The 15,288-nt window shown below is 42.4% G+C and overlaps 1 pseudogene; it reads left to right on the forward strand.

Moving 5' to 3' along the window:
• Nucleotides 1–249: 249 nt before the first annotated feature.
• LOC115134653 (AFG3-like protein 1) lies at nt 250–15,030 on the forward strand (annotated as a pseudogene).
• The last annotated feature ends 258 nt before the right edge of the window (nt 15,031–15,288 follow it).

Genomic DNA, 15,288 nt, shown 5'->3' on the forward strand with positions numbered 1-15,288 from the left:
ATAATTTGTCAACCATATCCAAATAATACATACCATTTTTTGTCCATTCCAACATAAATTGTGTCAGGCATGATTTTGGTCAGGTTATTGGAGTCCTCAATGGTCAAACTCTGGACTACGTTCTTGCATTTAAAAGCCAAGTACTGTGACTGTTATTTAATATTATGACACCGTTGAAGTGTAAGAGGACAGCATATCAAGAAAATCAGATATTATTTCTCAGAGTGGACGGCAAGTGGCAGCCAGAGAATGGCTCAAATGTTGGGGCTTCTCTCGACGGCTGCTTTGCCTTTACGGATCGCAGTAAAACCTTGTGTACGCAGTTCAGTGGTGTCGGCAAAGAATGTATCTGTGCAGCCCGTCTACAGTGGCTGTTCTGTCAGGGTAAGATTGTTTTATGTGATCATTCAGCCAACTGAAATTAGGTGTACGCTAATTAGCCATTTTAGTTAGCTAGTTCTATAACGTTACAGCATACAATCACTGTCAGGACTATCTGTGCCTCTTAATTAACTAAACTCCGCAACAACAAAAAAAGTCACATTTTCAGGACCCTGTCGTTCAAAGACAATTCGTAAAAATCCAAATAACTTCACAGATCTATATTGTAAAGGGTTTAAATACGGTTTCCCATGCTTGTTCAATGAACCATATTCAATTAATGAACATGCACCTGTGGAACGGTCGTTAATTGCCTACCGTCTGTAAGATGTTGGTGTCTTAAGGTCACAGTTATGAAAACTTTGGACACTAAAGAGGACTTTCTTCTGACTCTGAAAAACACCAAAAGAAAGATGCCCAGGGTCCCTGCTCATCTGCATGAACGTGCCTCCTAGCAGCATGCCAAAGGCATGAGGACTGCAGATGTGGCCAGGGCAATAAATTGTAATGTCTGTGCTGTGAGACGCCTAAGACAGCGCTACAGAGAGACGGAATGGACAGCTGATCGTCCTTGAAGTGGCAGACCACGTGTAACAACATCGGTACATCTGACCATCACAACTGCCTGAGTTACACCAGGAATGCACAATCCCTTCATCAGTGCTCAGACTGTCTGCAATAGGCTGCGAGAGGCTGGACTGAGGGCTTGTCTGGTGCCTTGTAACAGGCCTACAACACCGGCAGCTTCACCCATGGGCACAAATCCACTGTCGCTGGACCATACAGGACTGGCAAGAAGTGCTCTTTACTGACGAGTCGTTGTTTTGTCTCACCAGGGGTGATGGGTGGATTCGTGTTTATCGTTGAAGGAATGAGTGTTACACCGAGGCCTGTATTCTGGATTAGGATTGCTTTGGAGGTGGAGAGTCCGTCATGGTCTGGGGCGGTGTGTCACAGCATCATCGGACTGAGCTCGTTGTCATTGCAGGCAATCTCAACCCTGTGTGTTACAGGGAAGACATCCTCCTCCCTCATGTGGTACCCTTCCTGCAGGCTCATCCTGACATGACCCTCCAGCATGACAATGCCATACTGCTCGTTCTGTGCGTGATTTCCTGCAAGACAGGAATGTCAGTGTTCTGTCTGGCCAGCGACGAGCCCGGATCTGCAAATCTGGTGCAGTCCATGAGGAGGAGATGCACTGCAGTACTTAATGCAGCTGGTGGCCACACCAGATACTGATTGCTACTTTTGATTTTTACCCCCCCTTTGTTCAGGGACACATTATTCCATTTCTGTTAGTCACATGTCTGAAACTTGTTCAGTTTTTGTCTCAGTTGAATCTTTTGTGTAAATGTTTGTATGAACATATGTTAAGTTTGCTGAAAATTAACAGTTGACAGTTTCTCTTTTTGTTGCTAAATTTAGCTAACATAGCTACTAACATTACTAGGCAGTAGCTCAACTGACTAGCCAAGTAGCTAGCTAAACCAGCTATGATGACTCTAAATGCTTTCCTCTTCAGATTCTTGCACAAAATAAGTTGTCATCTCATGGATTATATTCATCTCATGGACTACTTTACTCTGAGCCTCCAAAAGGTAAGACTCGAGCTGTGTCTAAGAAATGTCCTGTGTTAGCTTCATGAACTATGCAGTCTAATGCAAATTCAGATCAACTTATCTTTTGATGTAAGCTCTCCATCAGGGAGATCTTACTCATAAAGATTGGTCTAAGCGTCGACCTAGGTTGCCCTGACTCCCTCTCCCAACCTAGATGGGTTCTATTAATCAACACTGGCTGGACCAATGTAATGCTATCATTCACTCTTGCTTGGCAAAGGGAAGGAATCACGTGGCAGGGGAGGCCGTCAAAGTGGCAGGAAAAGAGCAGGGGGAAATTGGTGGAGCCGCATGAAGAAGGTATGTGCTGTGGATGGTCTGTCTTACAGTATTGCTCCCTATCCCATTGCTTCCCAACCAGAGGTACTTGAAGACTCATGAGACCGTAGGCTAACTGCTAAAATGCACATGAGGGTGTACTCCAGGCAGAGCGAAATTCAGTTGGTGGCACAGTAACCAAAACCTTTTGGGAACCACCGCCCTATTCTGAGGGATGTTTACATTTACTCGTGATTTTTCTGTGGAACTGAATGCAGATACTTCAACATGGGACTTTAAAAAAAATGATTTTTCTCCTATGTTGACCCTTTCCTCTGCCTTACTAGGGAGACATCCCATGGGATGAGAAGGAGTTCCGCGCCCTGGCAATGTTAGTAACTGGGATATCATCTGCCGCACTCTACAATCAGTTCAGTGACACAGCCAAGGAGATCACCTGGAAGGACTTTGTCCATCATTACCTTGGCAGAGGAATTGTAAGAACAAAATGAAACAATTCAGTGAGATTACTGTACATGGAAATGCATGCTGATTTTTAATATTCTTGATGTAATTGCTCAGTTACAGAACTTTTTGTTTCCATCGATTTGTCATGTCGGTATCTTTACAACTAGGCCTTCCTAAACAGTTTGTTCTCTTCACAGGTTGACCGTTTAGTGGTTGTCAACAAACAGTATGTGAGAGTCATTCCATTACCAGGAGCTGATGAGGTAGGTGTAAACGGACCATTCCCTGGATCTGAAACGGTGACAAACTTTAGACGATAGCATGATGACTCGCTTGATTTAGATTCACCCAGGATGAATCGTCTTTCAGTAGAAAAGAGCAAACAAGATTTAAATGAAGGTAGTATTTTGTGGTTACATTGGAAGCTGCAGCCTTATCGACGAGGTTGACGTTATTGACGTGTGTTGGTCTTTCCCCAGAGCCATGTGTGGTTTAACATCGGTAGTGTGGACACCTTCGAGAGGAACTTGGCGGCGGCTCACGATGAGCTGGGCGTGGAGTCCTCTCATAGGGCAGCTGTTGTGTACAGCTCAAACCGTGACTGGTGAGTTAATACGCACACGGGCTGCGCTATTAATCACATTTTAATAGAAATTGCAATATTGACATGCGCAATATTCATATCTCTGCGACTGTTTTGAAACGCCACTTAGCCGTCTGTAACACCATTTTTAATGTATTTACTTTTGATTTATTGCTCAGTTGGTGCAGTTCTCTCTCTCCTATTTTTGACACTTCCCAATCCCACACACCAAGCCCCATCCTCTGTCTCTTAAGTAGGCAGTTCCTCATGCTCGAGATTCACTCTGCATGCATTCACCAACATCATGCAGTCAACGAAATATATATATATATATATATATATATATATTTTTTTTTCTAAACCAGAACAATGAGCATTTCCACTTTGATTCTTTAAAGACCTGCTCCAGAACTTTGATTAGTAAATGTTTTTCCAAACTTACCGCATTGGGCTTGATGTGTTTTAATGTGTAGTTCATACATGCAGAATTTGTCTTACCTCAAATAGCCACGAAATCTCAAGTTTGAAAGTGACTTTTCTGAAAGCCATACTGGGGCATTTCCCCCACGTTGGGCCAGCCCCATAACAATTGGAGTTTCATCCAATGAGCTTCAGCCCCTCTCCATTTGTGTGACAGCTAGCAAGATGCACACAGCAGACTGAGGGGAAGCAATGACGTGGCGCACATATCTGTATGTGATGTAGTACCCAATTTCTGGGGCCCACTTTTTGCTCATCAATGCTACACTGAACAAAAATATAAACACAACATGTAAAGTTTTGGTCCCCAAACACGAGCTGTTAAAAGTCCCAGAAATGTAAAAAAAGTTTATCCATTTTTTTTTCTCTTAGTGAGCATTTCTCCTTTGCCAAGATCATCCATCTGACGGGTGTGGTATATCAAGAAGCTGATTAAACGACATGATCATTACACAGGTGCACATTGTGCTGGGGACAATAAAGGGCCACTTTAAAATGTGCAGTTCAGTCACACAACACCATGCCACAGATGTCTCAAATTGAGGGAGTGAGCTATTTGCATGCTGACTGCAAGAATGTCCACCAGAGCTGTTTGTAGAGAATTTAATATTAATTTCTCTACCATAAGCTGTCTGTTGTTTTAGAAAATTTGGCAGTGCGTCCAATGGGCCTCCCAACCACAGACAATGTGTAATGCCAGTCCAGGACCTCCACATTCGGTTTCTTCACCTGCGGGATCGTCTGTAATAAAGCCCTTTTGTGGGGATGAACTCATTCTGATTGGCTGGGCCTGGCTCCCCAGTGGGTGGTCCTGGCTGCCAAGTGGGTGGGCCTACCCATTGTGGCTGCACCCCTGCCCAGTCATGTAAAATCCATAGATTAGTGCCTAATTTTTCAATTGACTGATTTTCTTATGAACTGTAACTCAATAAAATCTAATTGCTTCGTTTATATTTTTGTTCAGTATACAGAACTACTGGCTAAAAAGTATAAAGTACCAGAGAATCTCTTTTTTAATATAAATCAACATTTTCTATATTTTACTATTAGTTTGTAACTTGTTCTCTGCAAAATGCTAGTTAGTTGGTCTTTAGCAAGCTGCAAATGTGCCCCAAAAATGCTAATCTATAGCTAGCGGGCTAGCTAAATCCACTAATAGGGAAAATCCTGCTAGCAAACCTTTGCTCTAATACAGGCCGGTACCAGTGGTCGAGTATATCAGCATTTTTTTTGTTAAACAGTTTTCTTAATCAGAGGAAAAGGCAAAGAATATTCTGTTTGTCTGAATGTACCCATCGATTTCAATCTAATTAGGGTTCCATGGCAACCAACACTTCCCTTTTTCATTTGTCATGCCAAACAAAAGTGCCCACTGTATTCCAACCATAAAATTAGAATGATTATGCTATGAACAGTTTGCCCAAGTGAGTTGATCTATAATCTCTAGTGAAATTGTAATCGCAATATTTGGTACAAAAATGGCAATTTGATTATTTGCCCATATCGTGCTGCCCTAACTTGTTTGTCTGTCCTTGGGGGAACCTACAAATTCCATTTAAATTGAATCTCAACCCCTTACCCTAATTGTAAACCTACTCTTAAAATGGCGTTTGTCCTCATGGGGATGTGGGAAAGGTCCCCACATTTTACTATTCTTGAGGGGATTTTGGGTACACATGAGGCTAGAAGAAAAATACTACACACACCTCAGCAATTCATGCCTCCACCGGGCTAGACTCTTGCTCACCCCAAAATTAGAGGCAGACTTATGAGTCAAATTTCACGTTCAAGCTGATGTTTTAACTGAGACATTTTATAATTTGTCCTCCTACAGGACATTATTGATGCACGTGATCCCCACCCTGGGGTTGATTGGTTTCCTGCTCTTCTCCCTGCGACGGAGCCCAATGGGAGGTGGTGATTGGACCGCTAACACCCCATCCAGCATAAGGGAATCACCAGCGAAGATGATGGACAACATAAACACCAAGTTCAAGGATGTTGCCGGCTGTTAGGAGGCCAAGCTGGAGATCCTGGAGTTTGTTAACTTCCTGAAGAACCCCCAGCAGTACCTGACCCTGGGGGCCAAGATCCCAAAGGTAAGGGATGGGACAACTGCAGTCATACTAGTCCTGAAACACCTTTCAATGTAACGTCAAGGGAGAAAATGTGTTTTGATTTTAGATGTGGTATGATGACTTTTCACAACCCATCACAAGTGAATGTCCCTTTTTTAGACTTTCATATCAGATACCGTTTCAGGTATTTTAAATCTCATGTGTGTGTTCTCAGGGTGCTGTGCTCTCTGGACCTCCAGGCACAGGCAAGACCCTGCTGGCCAAAGCCACAGCAGGAGAAGCCAACGTCCCCTTCATCACAGTCAATGGCTCAGAGTTCCTGGAGATGTTTGTGGGTGTTGGGCCTGCCAGGGTGAGTACACAATAGAGCCAGAGGGAACACTTACAGCTGACTTCATAACATCCATTTCAAGTCAAATTATGCACATTTTAGATTATAGCTGAAAGTAGTTATAGCTAGCTAACCACAGGGATACATTTCAATCCATTTTTACTGGAAATACTTTGCTTAGAGGCTGTGAATGAAGTTGTTTTAAGGACCTAGTATTGACCGTTTTCTCCCTGTAGGTGAGAGGCATGTTTACCTTGGCCCGGAAGAATGCCCCTTGTATCCTGTTCATAGATGAGATAGACGCGGTGGGCCGCAAGAGGGGTGGGGTAGATTTTGGGGGCCAGAGTGAGCTGGAGAACACTCTCAACCAGCTGCTAGTGGAGATGGATGGTAAGTATGGGTGAAAGTTTCCACATCTAGTATCACTATCATAATGTTTGTTAATCTGATATGTGTCCCCTGTTTGTTACTCTGTGATTTCATCTGTTATAAAGCTGTTATTGTCCACCATTACTCTAAATTGTTTACTTTGTGAACTGTAATGCATATACTGTAAGTTTCATTCCCTGGTATTTATCTTCTAGGGTTCGATACCAGCACTAACGTGGTTGTCCTGGCGGGTACCAACAGACCGGACATCTTGGATCCTGCACTCACGAGGCCTGGTAGATTTGACAGGCAGATATACATAGGTATGGAATCATAAAATTAAACTGGAGCTCAGGCAATTTCAGTGTTATGTCAACTTGCTGCATATTTGTATTGATATCTAATACCATTCGGTAAGACTACGTACACCTTACATAAGGACTTTATAACCCATACATAACCATTTTAAAATCAGCAGACTATATGAGCATTTCTTAATGTAATACATGTCCATGTTTCAGGCCCAGCTGACATCAAAGGCAGAGCGTCCATCTTCAAAGTGCACTTACAGCCCATTAAACTGGACCCTGCTATGGCCAAAGACGGATTGGCCAGGAAGATGGCTGCCGCCACACCAGGCTTCACTGGCAAGTTGAGCTGCTCTGTGTGAGAAGATGCCATGTTGATTATCTTGACTTTAAAAAAAAATATCCTCTCGGTCTTCATCAGGAGCCGACATAGCTAACGTGTGCAACGAAGCTGCCCTAATCGCTGCTAGACACCTCAACCCACATGTGGAAGGAAGACACTTTGAGCAGGCCATCGACAGGGTCGTCGGCGGTGGGTACAATGTCTTCCAGCGCCTTCTCTTATTGTGTGGTCTCTGCTTTGTAAATGTTACATATTTAGGAAGATTGGGTGGGGATTCAATGGAAACTTCCATTATTTCTCTCTCGTTATCTCCCTGTAGGTCTTGAGAAGAAGACCCAGGTGCTGCAGCCCAATGAAAAGAAGACCGTAGCATACCATGAGGCTGGACATGCAATAGTGGGCTGGTTCTTGGAACATGCTGACCCACTGCTGAAGGTAATGCCCTCTTTAAAGGCCTTGCTTTGTTTATTTGGTCGGGGGTTGCCAAACGAATAAATAATATTACTATTAAAAAATGTTTTTGAGCACTGCATACTATAAACTCTGCAGCACCCTTCACTCCTTTGTTGGTGTGAGTGAAGGCCAGCTGTTTGGCCTCTGACCTACTCATGAATCAATAAAAGGAGACCTGTGAGACTTCTTAAAGTCATTATACTGTCTGAGCTTACTAGATCCCTCTGAAGGTAGCAGTCTGCAGTGGCCTCTTTGTGGCAGTTGAGGTCATTTCATGAGGTGCCCTATGTCCGTTTGTTTTGAAGCCTAGCCACAGTATTGGGCTATGATTTGATGTGATTTATTTAATACATGATTCAACCACATGTGGATACAGTGAGATGGTGTCATGAAAAGACATGGCATTTTTAAATTGTTACTGGAAATTTGAGCAGATAAATTATTATCTTAATGTGATTTATTTACCTACCATATTTATATTTTATCAATCAAATAAAAATATCAGCCAGGCTCCGAATGACACTTTACTCTTTGTGCATATCACCCATAGATATTAAATCACCTGCATGTGTAGGAGTGGGCCATTGCTCAAGGTTTTGATTTATCAGGATTCGCATTTGCCGACGCCAATGGCGACAAGTGGTCTTACTGGGTTCCTTCCATTAGGAAAATGTGGTGCCTGTCATTTGACTGGCAGCGTTTTAATTTACCGGATCCATATGCGTTGGTTGTGCAACCTGATTAGGGGGTCCTCCCACCGTGCTCAGAAATCACATTTTTAGTTTATTGGCGTTCATCTTAACAGAACATGCAACTCTGATTCGACCATGTGTGTCGTTCTTACCGAATTCCGATGTTAGAATACATAGGTGGCGCGAGCAAAAGGCTCGGACCCTTTCCCTAAAGTACATTTAATTAAATAGCCAAAATTAGAAAAAAAATTGCTATATTAGAAAGCATGATTTGGCCACAGAGGAACATTCGCTTAAAAAATAAGTTATGGCTTGTTTTAATTCGTATAGACTACGTTCGGGAAGGGGCCGCAATTTGTGCAGAGCGAGCAGCAAATACCAAATTCAGTTACGACAGTCAGTGAAAGGCAGAGACTCAGCCAGGGATATCGCAATAATTCAAAATACAGTCACGAAAGAAATGGCTATTGCTGTAAATAGAAGACATTGAAAAGACTCCAATCTGTCTTAATATCAACTTAATTGAGTAGCGTATCTTATTAGCACCAGCGGAGAACATCGGCCATATCCCCAGTAAGTGTGCATATTCACTGTCTTTATCATTGGGTCATTGCCAATTTTGTTTGTTTTTTGGACAATTTCTTCCAGATTAGTTGGAAGTCACTGTATTTGTCTCTCCTTAGGCCCAGAGTTGGATAGCCTGTAACTTGTCATATTAGCAGAATATTTTTTAACGTCTCCAGTCATACAATGTAGTAGAATTGCATGAAATGTGTTGATGAAAGGACAACATTTTCCTGTGATATAGCCATGGCCTACTCCACTACTTTTTGCGAACAGTGATTATTAGCTTATCTTACATATGTCTGCAAATGTGAGAATGCTTAATTATAAATGTGAATTTATTAGCTTCCCCGACCGTGAAACCCACGCACCGCCTAACTGTCCACATGTACTTTTCTTCCGCCAACAAGATGAGTAACGAACATCAAAATCACCAGCCTATATCTATCTACTATCCCCCATAGTAAAAAGTTTACCTAATGCTTGTCCTTCTGTGCCAGAATGAAATACCCTATTCCAAACAGACTCTGTGACAGTTCTCTGATGATGGATCCCAAATTTATACAACCAGAAGGCTTATGGGCTACATGCAGAAAATGTTAAAAAGCAATGAGTCTCCTGCAACAGATCAAAACGTTTAGCTTAAAATGTTGATAAACCATTATTTATTCACATAAGTGCAGAAATGAGCACAAGGCATTAGGCAACAACGGAATGTTCGTTCAGTAATGTAATTTGCGAGAAAACACCATTGTTACCTAGATGAAGATATCCATTGGAAATGTAGGAGGGAATATCTAAATATGAAACGACTAGGATTGTGCCTTTGGCTGCTGGAAAATGAAATAAAGGCTACTAGTTTCAATGGCGTATGGAAGGAAGTCTTTATAAAATGAAATAACTGCCTGCAGGTTTGGTAAAATTGTCTAGTCTACTTTGAAGCAAGGTAAGACGCCTCATATGTAGTAAAACGTTAAGGTTTTAAACAATTAAGTACGTGTTTTCGAAATGCATAGGTTTCCAGCTCATTGCAAAGTGGTGTGAAGCGCTGAAGCCTGCGCTAGTTGCCTGTGCACTTGAATGGGAAGCTTTGAATTTACCATTTTGAGGGAGAAAAATATATTTTTCTATCGTGGCCTTTTTATTTATATATAATCTTTTTACATCTGATTGCCTTTAGAATTGTTGCGCAATGATGGGGCTTATTAAAGCACACGTTTCACTCCAGCATCAACAAACCGCTTTTAGAGCTGTATCAGCAGCTCTCGCTACACGACTGGTATTTCAATCAATGAATCGGTTAAAATGAAATATTTCTCAATGCGATTTTTTTTCTCCTAAACTGGACAATTGACCAGCTCCAATTGTATTTATCGGCTTTTCATTTTATTTTTTACAAAATCCGGCTTTTACCAGCTAACTGAAACACTGTCCGACACAAAGAAAGACATTAAAGACAAAATACTTGCATTTAAAAACATTGACGTGTGCGCATCTATCAGTTAAACATACAGTACATGTCAGGAGGGAGAGACAGTTGGACGTTGCAGCAGCAGGTAGGCCTAGCCTATAAAGAACAAACTAGTAACTACGTAGCCAATTCAAAATATATATTGTTCCTGCTAGTTAACATTGGTTTCATGTCTTGACCCTAAACTTTCCAATAAGGCCAGACAACGTTGATTTACATTTAGGAAAGATTCATTTTAAACTTATTTTTATTTTTTAAAACAAATGATTCACTTCCTCACAGTGAATTGAATCATGTGACTAACAGTAATTTTAGGGAAAAAGATTAGATGTGGCATTTCTCTTGCATTGTGGCTTCAACTTGTTTTGCAGATATACTTCCAGTTGATTTGGGAATCCAATGTATGGAACATTACAACTCAATAGATGCTAGTCAGCCTGCAAAGTAAACACAATTGTATTTATTTTACCTTTATTTAACCAGGCAAGTCAGTTAAGAACAAATTCTTATTGTCAATGACTGCCTGTGGGTTAACTGCCTGTTCAGGGGTAGAACGAGGGGTTTGAACTTGCAACCTAATCCAACGCTTTAACCACTAGGCTACCCTGCCTCCCCAGAAAAGGTACATTTCCTGAAGAGAATTTGTGGGCTTGCTTCAGCAGAATACAATTATTTGTAGCCTACCATAGCCATTTAATTTGCAATATATATTATACTTTGTGGGGCATTAAGTGCCTTGCACAACGAACAGAGATGGTACATGGGATCAGAGAGCACCCTACCTGTGTCGATATACTTTCATAGAGACGCTGCAAATTGTTGGTCATGGAAACATTGTTAAGTCATGGAGAAGTCATAAAATTCCATCTGTCAAAATGTGTATGAACCCTGGATTTGTAAAGTGTTCTAATGCCATGTGTTCCTCTTCTCTTCCTCTAGGTGTCCATCATCCCCAGAGGGAAGGGGTTAGGGTATGCCCACTACATTTCCAAGGAGCAGTACCTGTACACGCGGGAGCAGCTGTTAGACAGGATGTGTATGATGCTGGGAGGACGTGTGGCTGAACAGGTCTTCTTTGAGAAAATCACCACAGGAGCTCAGGACGACCTGAAGAAGGTCACCCAGTCAGCCTACGCACAGGTACTGCAAGGATCATCAACTAGATGATCAGGACTTTTTTCTGGAGCGGATGGTCAAATTGACAGCAAGAAGCCCAAACAGAGATGTTTGACTAAAACATAATCATTTGAAACCTTCCTTACATTTTGTATCTATCACGTCTCTCTCTACTTGGGAACAGATGTCTTAAGTCAGTCACTTGGCGCTTGTTTTCCTGATGTTTTTACAGTCATGTCCAACAATGTAAATTCCACACAAGGTTATCTATCTGGATTTCACCTATCGGATAGGATTAAATGCTTAGAAATAGGAGTCCCCATTCAAGTCAATGATTCTTCTGTTCTATTCATTCCATTTCTATGCATTTAATAATCTCTTATAGGTGAAACCTAGATGACTTTTGAAAAACTGTGCCCAGAGCTTTTTAAATGACTCCCCAGAGTCAAAAAAAGCAATGGTCACGATTCAACAATGTTGATAGGAATTTGTTTTGGGAAGTGTTGCTTTGTCATAGTACCTGTTCTATTTATGATTTACACACACACATATATCACTTCTGCCCTCCAGGTAGTGCAGTTCGGGATGAGTGAGAAGGTAGGCCATGTGTCGTTTGACCTGGGGGAGATTGCGATGATTAAACCTTACAGCGAGGCCACGCAGAGCTCATAGACCAGGAGGTCCGAGACCTGGTGGACAGCGCCTACCAGAGGACCATGGATCTCATTATGGACAAGAGGGAGTGTGTGGACATGGTGAGACTTGCATTGACCTACATGAACATCATGTCGTTCCAAGGTTTTCAGAGTACTCTTTATGCTGTCTTATCAAGGGTACACCATCTAAACTCAGCAGAAAAAGAGACTCCCTCAAACTGTCAACTGTGTTTATTTTCAGCAAACTTAACATATGTTCATACACATTTATACAAGATTCAACAACAGACAAACTGAACAAGTTTCACAGACATGTGACTAACATAAATGTAATAATGTGTCCCTTAACCTCTCTAGGGTATGTGGTACATTAGCATCCCACCTGGCCAACATCCAGTGAGATTGCAGAGTGCCAAATTCAAATATAGAAATACTCATTAGAAAAAGATTAACTTCTTGTGAATCCAACCACTGTCAGATTTCAAAAATGCTTTACGGTGAAAGCATACCTTACAATTATTTGAGAACATAGCCCAGCAGACAAATCATTACAAACAGTAACCAGCAAAGTATAAGAGTTACACAAGTCAGAAATAGAGAATTAATCCCTTACCTTTGTTCTTCATGTTTGTACTCGGAAGACATTCATTTATTCAATAAATGTTCCTTTTGTTCGATAGTCTCTTTATATCTGAAAACCTCTTTTGTTCGCGTTTTCTTCAGTAATCCACAGGCTCAAACGCAGTCTCAACAGGCAGACAAAAAATCCAAATGTATCCGTAAAGTCCATAAACATGCCAAACGATGATTATATTCAACCCTTGGGTTGTTTTTAGCCTAAATGATCTACAATATTTCAACTGGACAATAACATTGTCAATATAAAAGCTAAACAAGAAAGGCAATCTCTCTGGTCGCGCGCATGAATAAGCTCTGACACGGCAGGGTCCACTCATTCAGACTGCTCTTACTCCCTCATTTTTCAGAATACAAGCCTGAAACAATTTCTCAAGACAAGACATCTAGTGGAAGGCATAGAACTGCAATTTGAGTCCTAAGTCAATGGCTACTGTAATAGTATTGAATAGAAAACTACAACAAAAAATTCCTACTTCCTGAATTAATTTCTCAAATCAGTTCTGTTACTCAGACATTATTTTAACAGTTTTGGAGATTTTTGCGTTTTCTATCCAAATCTACTAATTATATTATATGTATATCCTATCTTCTGGGCCTGAGTAGAAGGCAGTTTAATTTGGGTATGCTTTTCATCCAAAATTCCAAATGCTGCCCCCTACCTTAGAAGTTAACAAAGGGGGAGGTCCATGTCTGTTCTGGCCACCAGCTGCGTTTAGTACTGCAGTGCATCTCCTCATGGACTGCACCAGATTTGCCAGTCCTTGCTGTGAGATGTTACCCCAGTCTTCCACCAAGGCACCTGCAAGTTCCTGGACATTTCTAGGGGGATTGGCCCTCACCCGCCGAGCCAACAGGTCCCAGACGTGCTCAATCGGATTGAGATCCGGGCTCTTCACTGGCCATGGCAGAACACTGACATTCCTGTCTTGCGGGAAATCACGCACAGAATGAGCGGTATGGCTGGTGGCATTCTGAAGCTGGAGGGTCATGTCAGGATGAGCCTGCAGGAAGGGTACGACATGAGGGAGGAGGTTGTCTTCCCTGTCACGCACAGCGTTGAGATTGCCTGCAATGACAACGAGCTCAGTCCGATGATGCTGTGACACACCTCCCCAGACCATGACGGACCATCCACCTCCAAATCGACCCTGCTCCAGAGTACAGGCCTCGGTCTAACGCTCATTCCTTTGACGATAAACGCGAAACCGACCTTCACCCCTGAGACACAACTGGGACTCGTCAGTGAAGATAACTTTTTGCCAGTCCTGTCTGGTCCAGCGACAGTGGGTTTGTGCCCATAGGTGATGTTGTTGCCTGAGATGTCTGGTGAGGACCTGCCTTACTACAACAGGCCTACAAGCCCTCCGTCCAGCCTCTCTGTGTATTGTGGACAGTGAGCTCTAATGGAAGGATTGTGTGTTCCTGGTGTAACTCGGGCAGTTGCCATCCTGTACCTGTCCCGCAGGTATGATGTTCAGCTGTACCGATCCTGTGCAGGTGTTACACATGGTCTGCCACTGCGAGGACGATCAGCTGCCCGTCCTGTCTCCCTATAGCGCTGTCTTAGGCATGTACGGATTTGGCCATTTATTGCCCTGGGCACATCTGCAGTCCTCATGTCTCCTTGAGCAGGGACCCCGGGATTTTTTTTTTTTTTTCCCAGAGTCAGTAGAAAGGCCTCATTAGTGTCCTAAGTTTTCATAACTGTGAGCTTAATTACCTACTGCCTGTTAGTGTCTTAATGACCATTCCACAGGTGCATGTTTATTCATTGTTCATGGTTCTTTGAATAAGCATGGGAAACTGTTTTTAAACCCTTTACAATATAGATCTGTGAAGCTATTTGGATTTTTATGAATTATTTAAAATGTATATATATTATTTTCTGAGCTAAAACAACCTAGTAGTCCCTAGAGCTGCTCTTTGGCTCTGTCATTCCTGATGTGTCATGAATGTCACTGAGCTCACTGCAACATTACTGTTCTTTTCCTCTCTCCCCAGGTGGGGAAGTATGTCCTAGCGTAGGAGGTCCTGTACAAGGCGGAGCTGCTGGAGCTGCTGGGGCCACGGCCGTTTAAGGAGAAGCTGACATATGAGGAGTTTGTGGAGGGGACTGGCAGTTTTGAAGAGGACACCAGCCTGCCAGAGGGCCTGAAGGACTGGAACCATAGATAGTGAATGGAGCTGAGGAGCCTGCCCCAGTTGAGGAGAAACGGGACCAATAGGCAGGACATCCAGTGACTGGCGACCTCTTAACCTAAAACCTGTCTCAGCACAACACGCATCACTTCAATCATGTAGCCTAGGCAGAAGGGAAGGTTTGGGTGGACTTAGCATAGTACAGTGTCCAGGGACCTATTTATCGGAGTTCAAAGCAAACTTTCAAGCCCAAATTCAGATCTTTCATTGCCATATTTGGGGTAAGCCACATTTTACTCAAAGGAAAAATATGAGTGACAGTGGACGCATTGAGATT

The sequence above is a fragment of the Oncorhynchus nerka genome, linkage group LG9a (assembly GCF_034236695.1).
Source record: "Oncorhynchus nerka isolate Pitt River linkage group LG9a, Oner_Uvic_2.0, whole genome shotgun sequence".
Lineage (NCBI taxonomy): Eukaryota > Metazoa > Chordata > Actinopteri > Salmoniformes > Salmonidae > Oncorhynchus > Oncorhynchus nerka.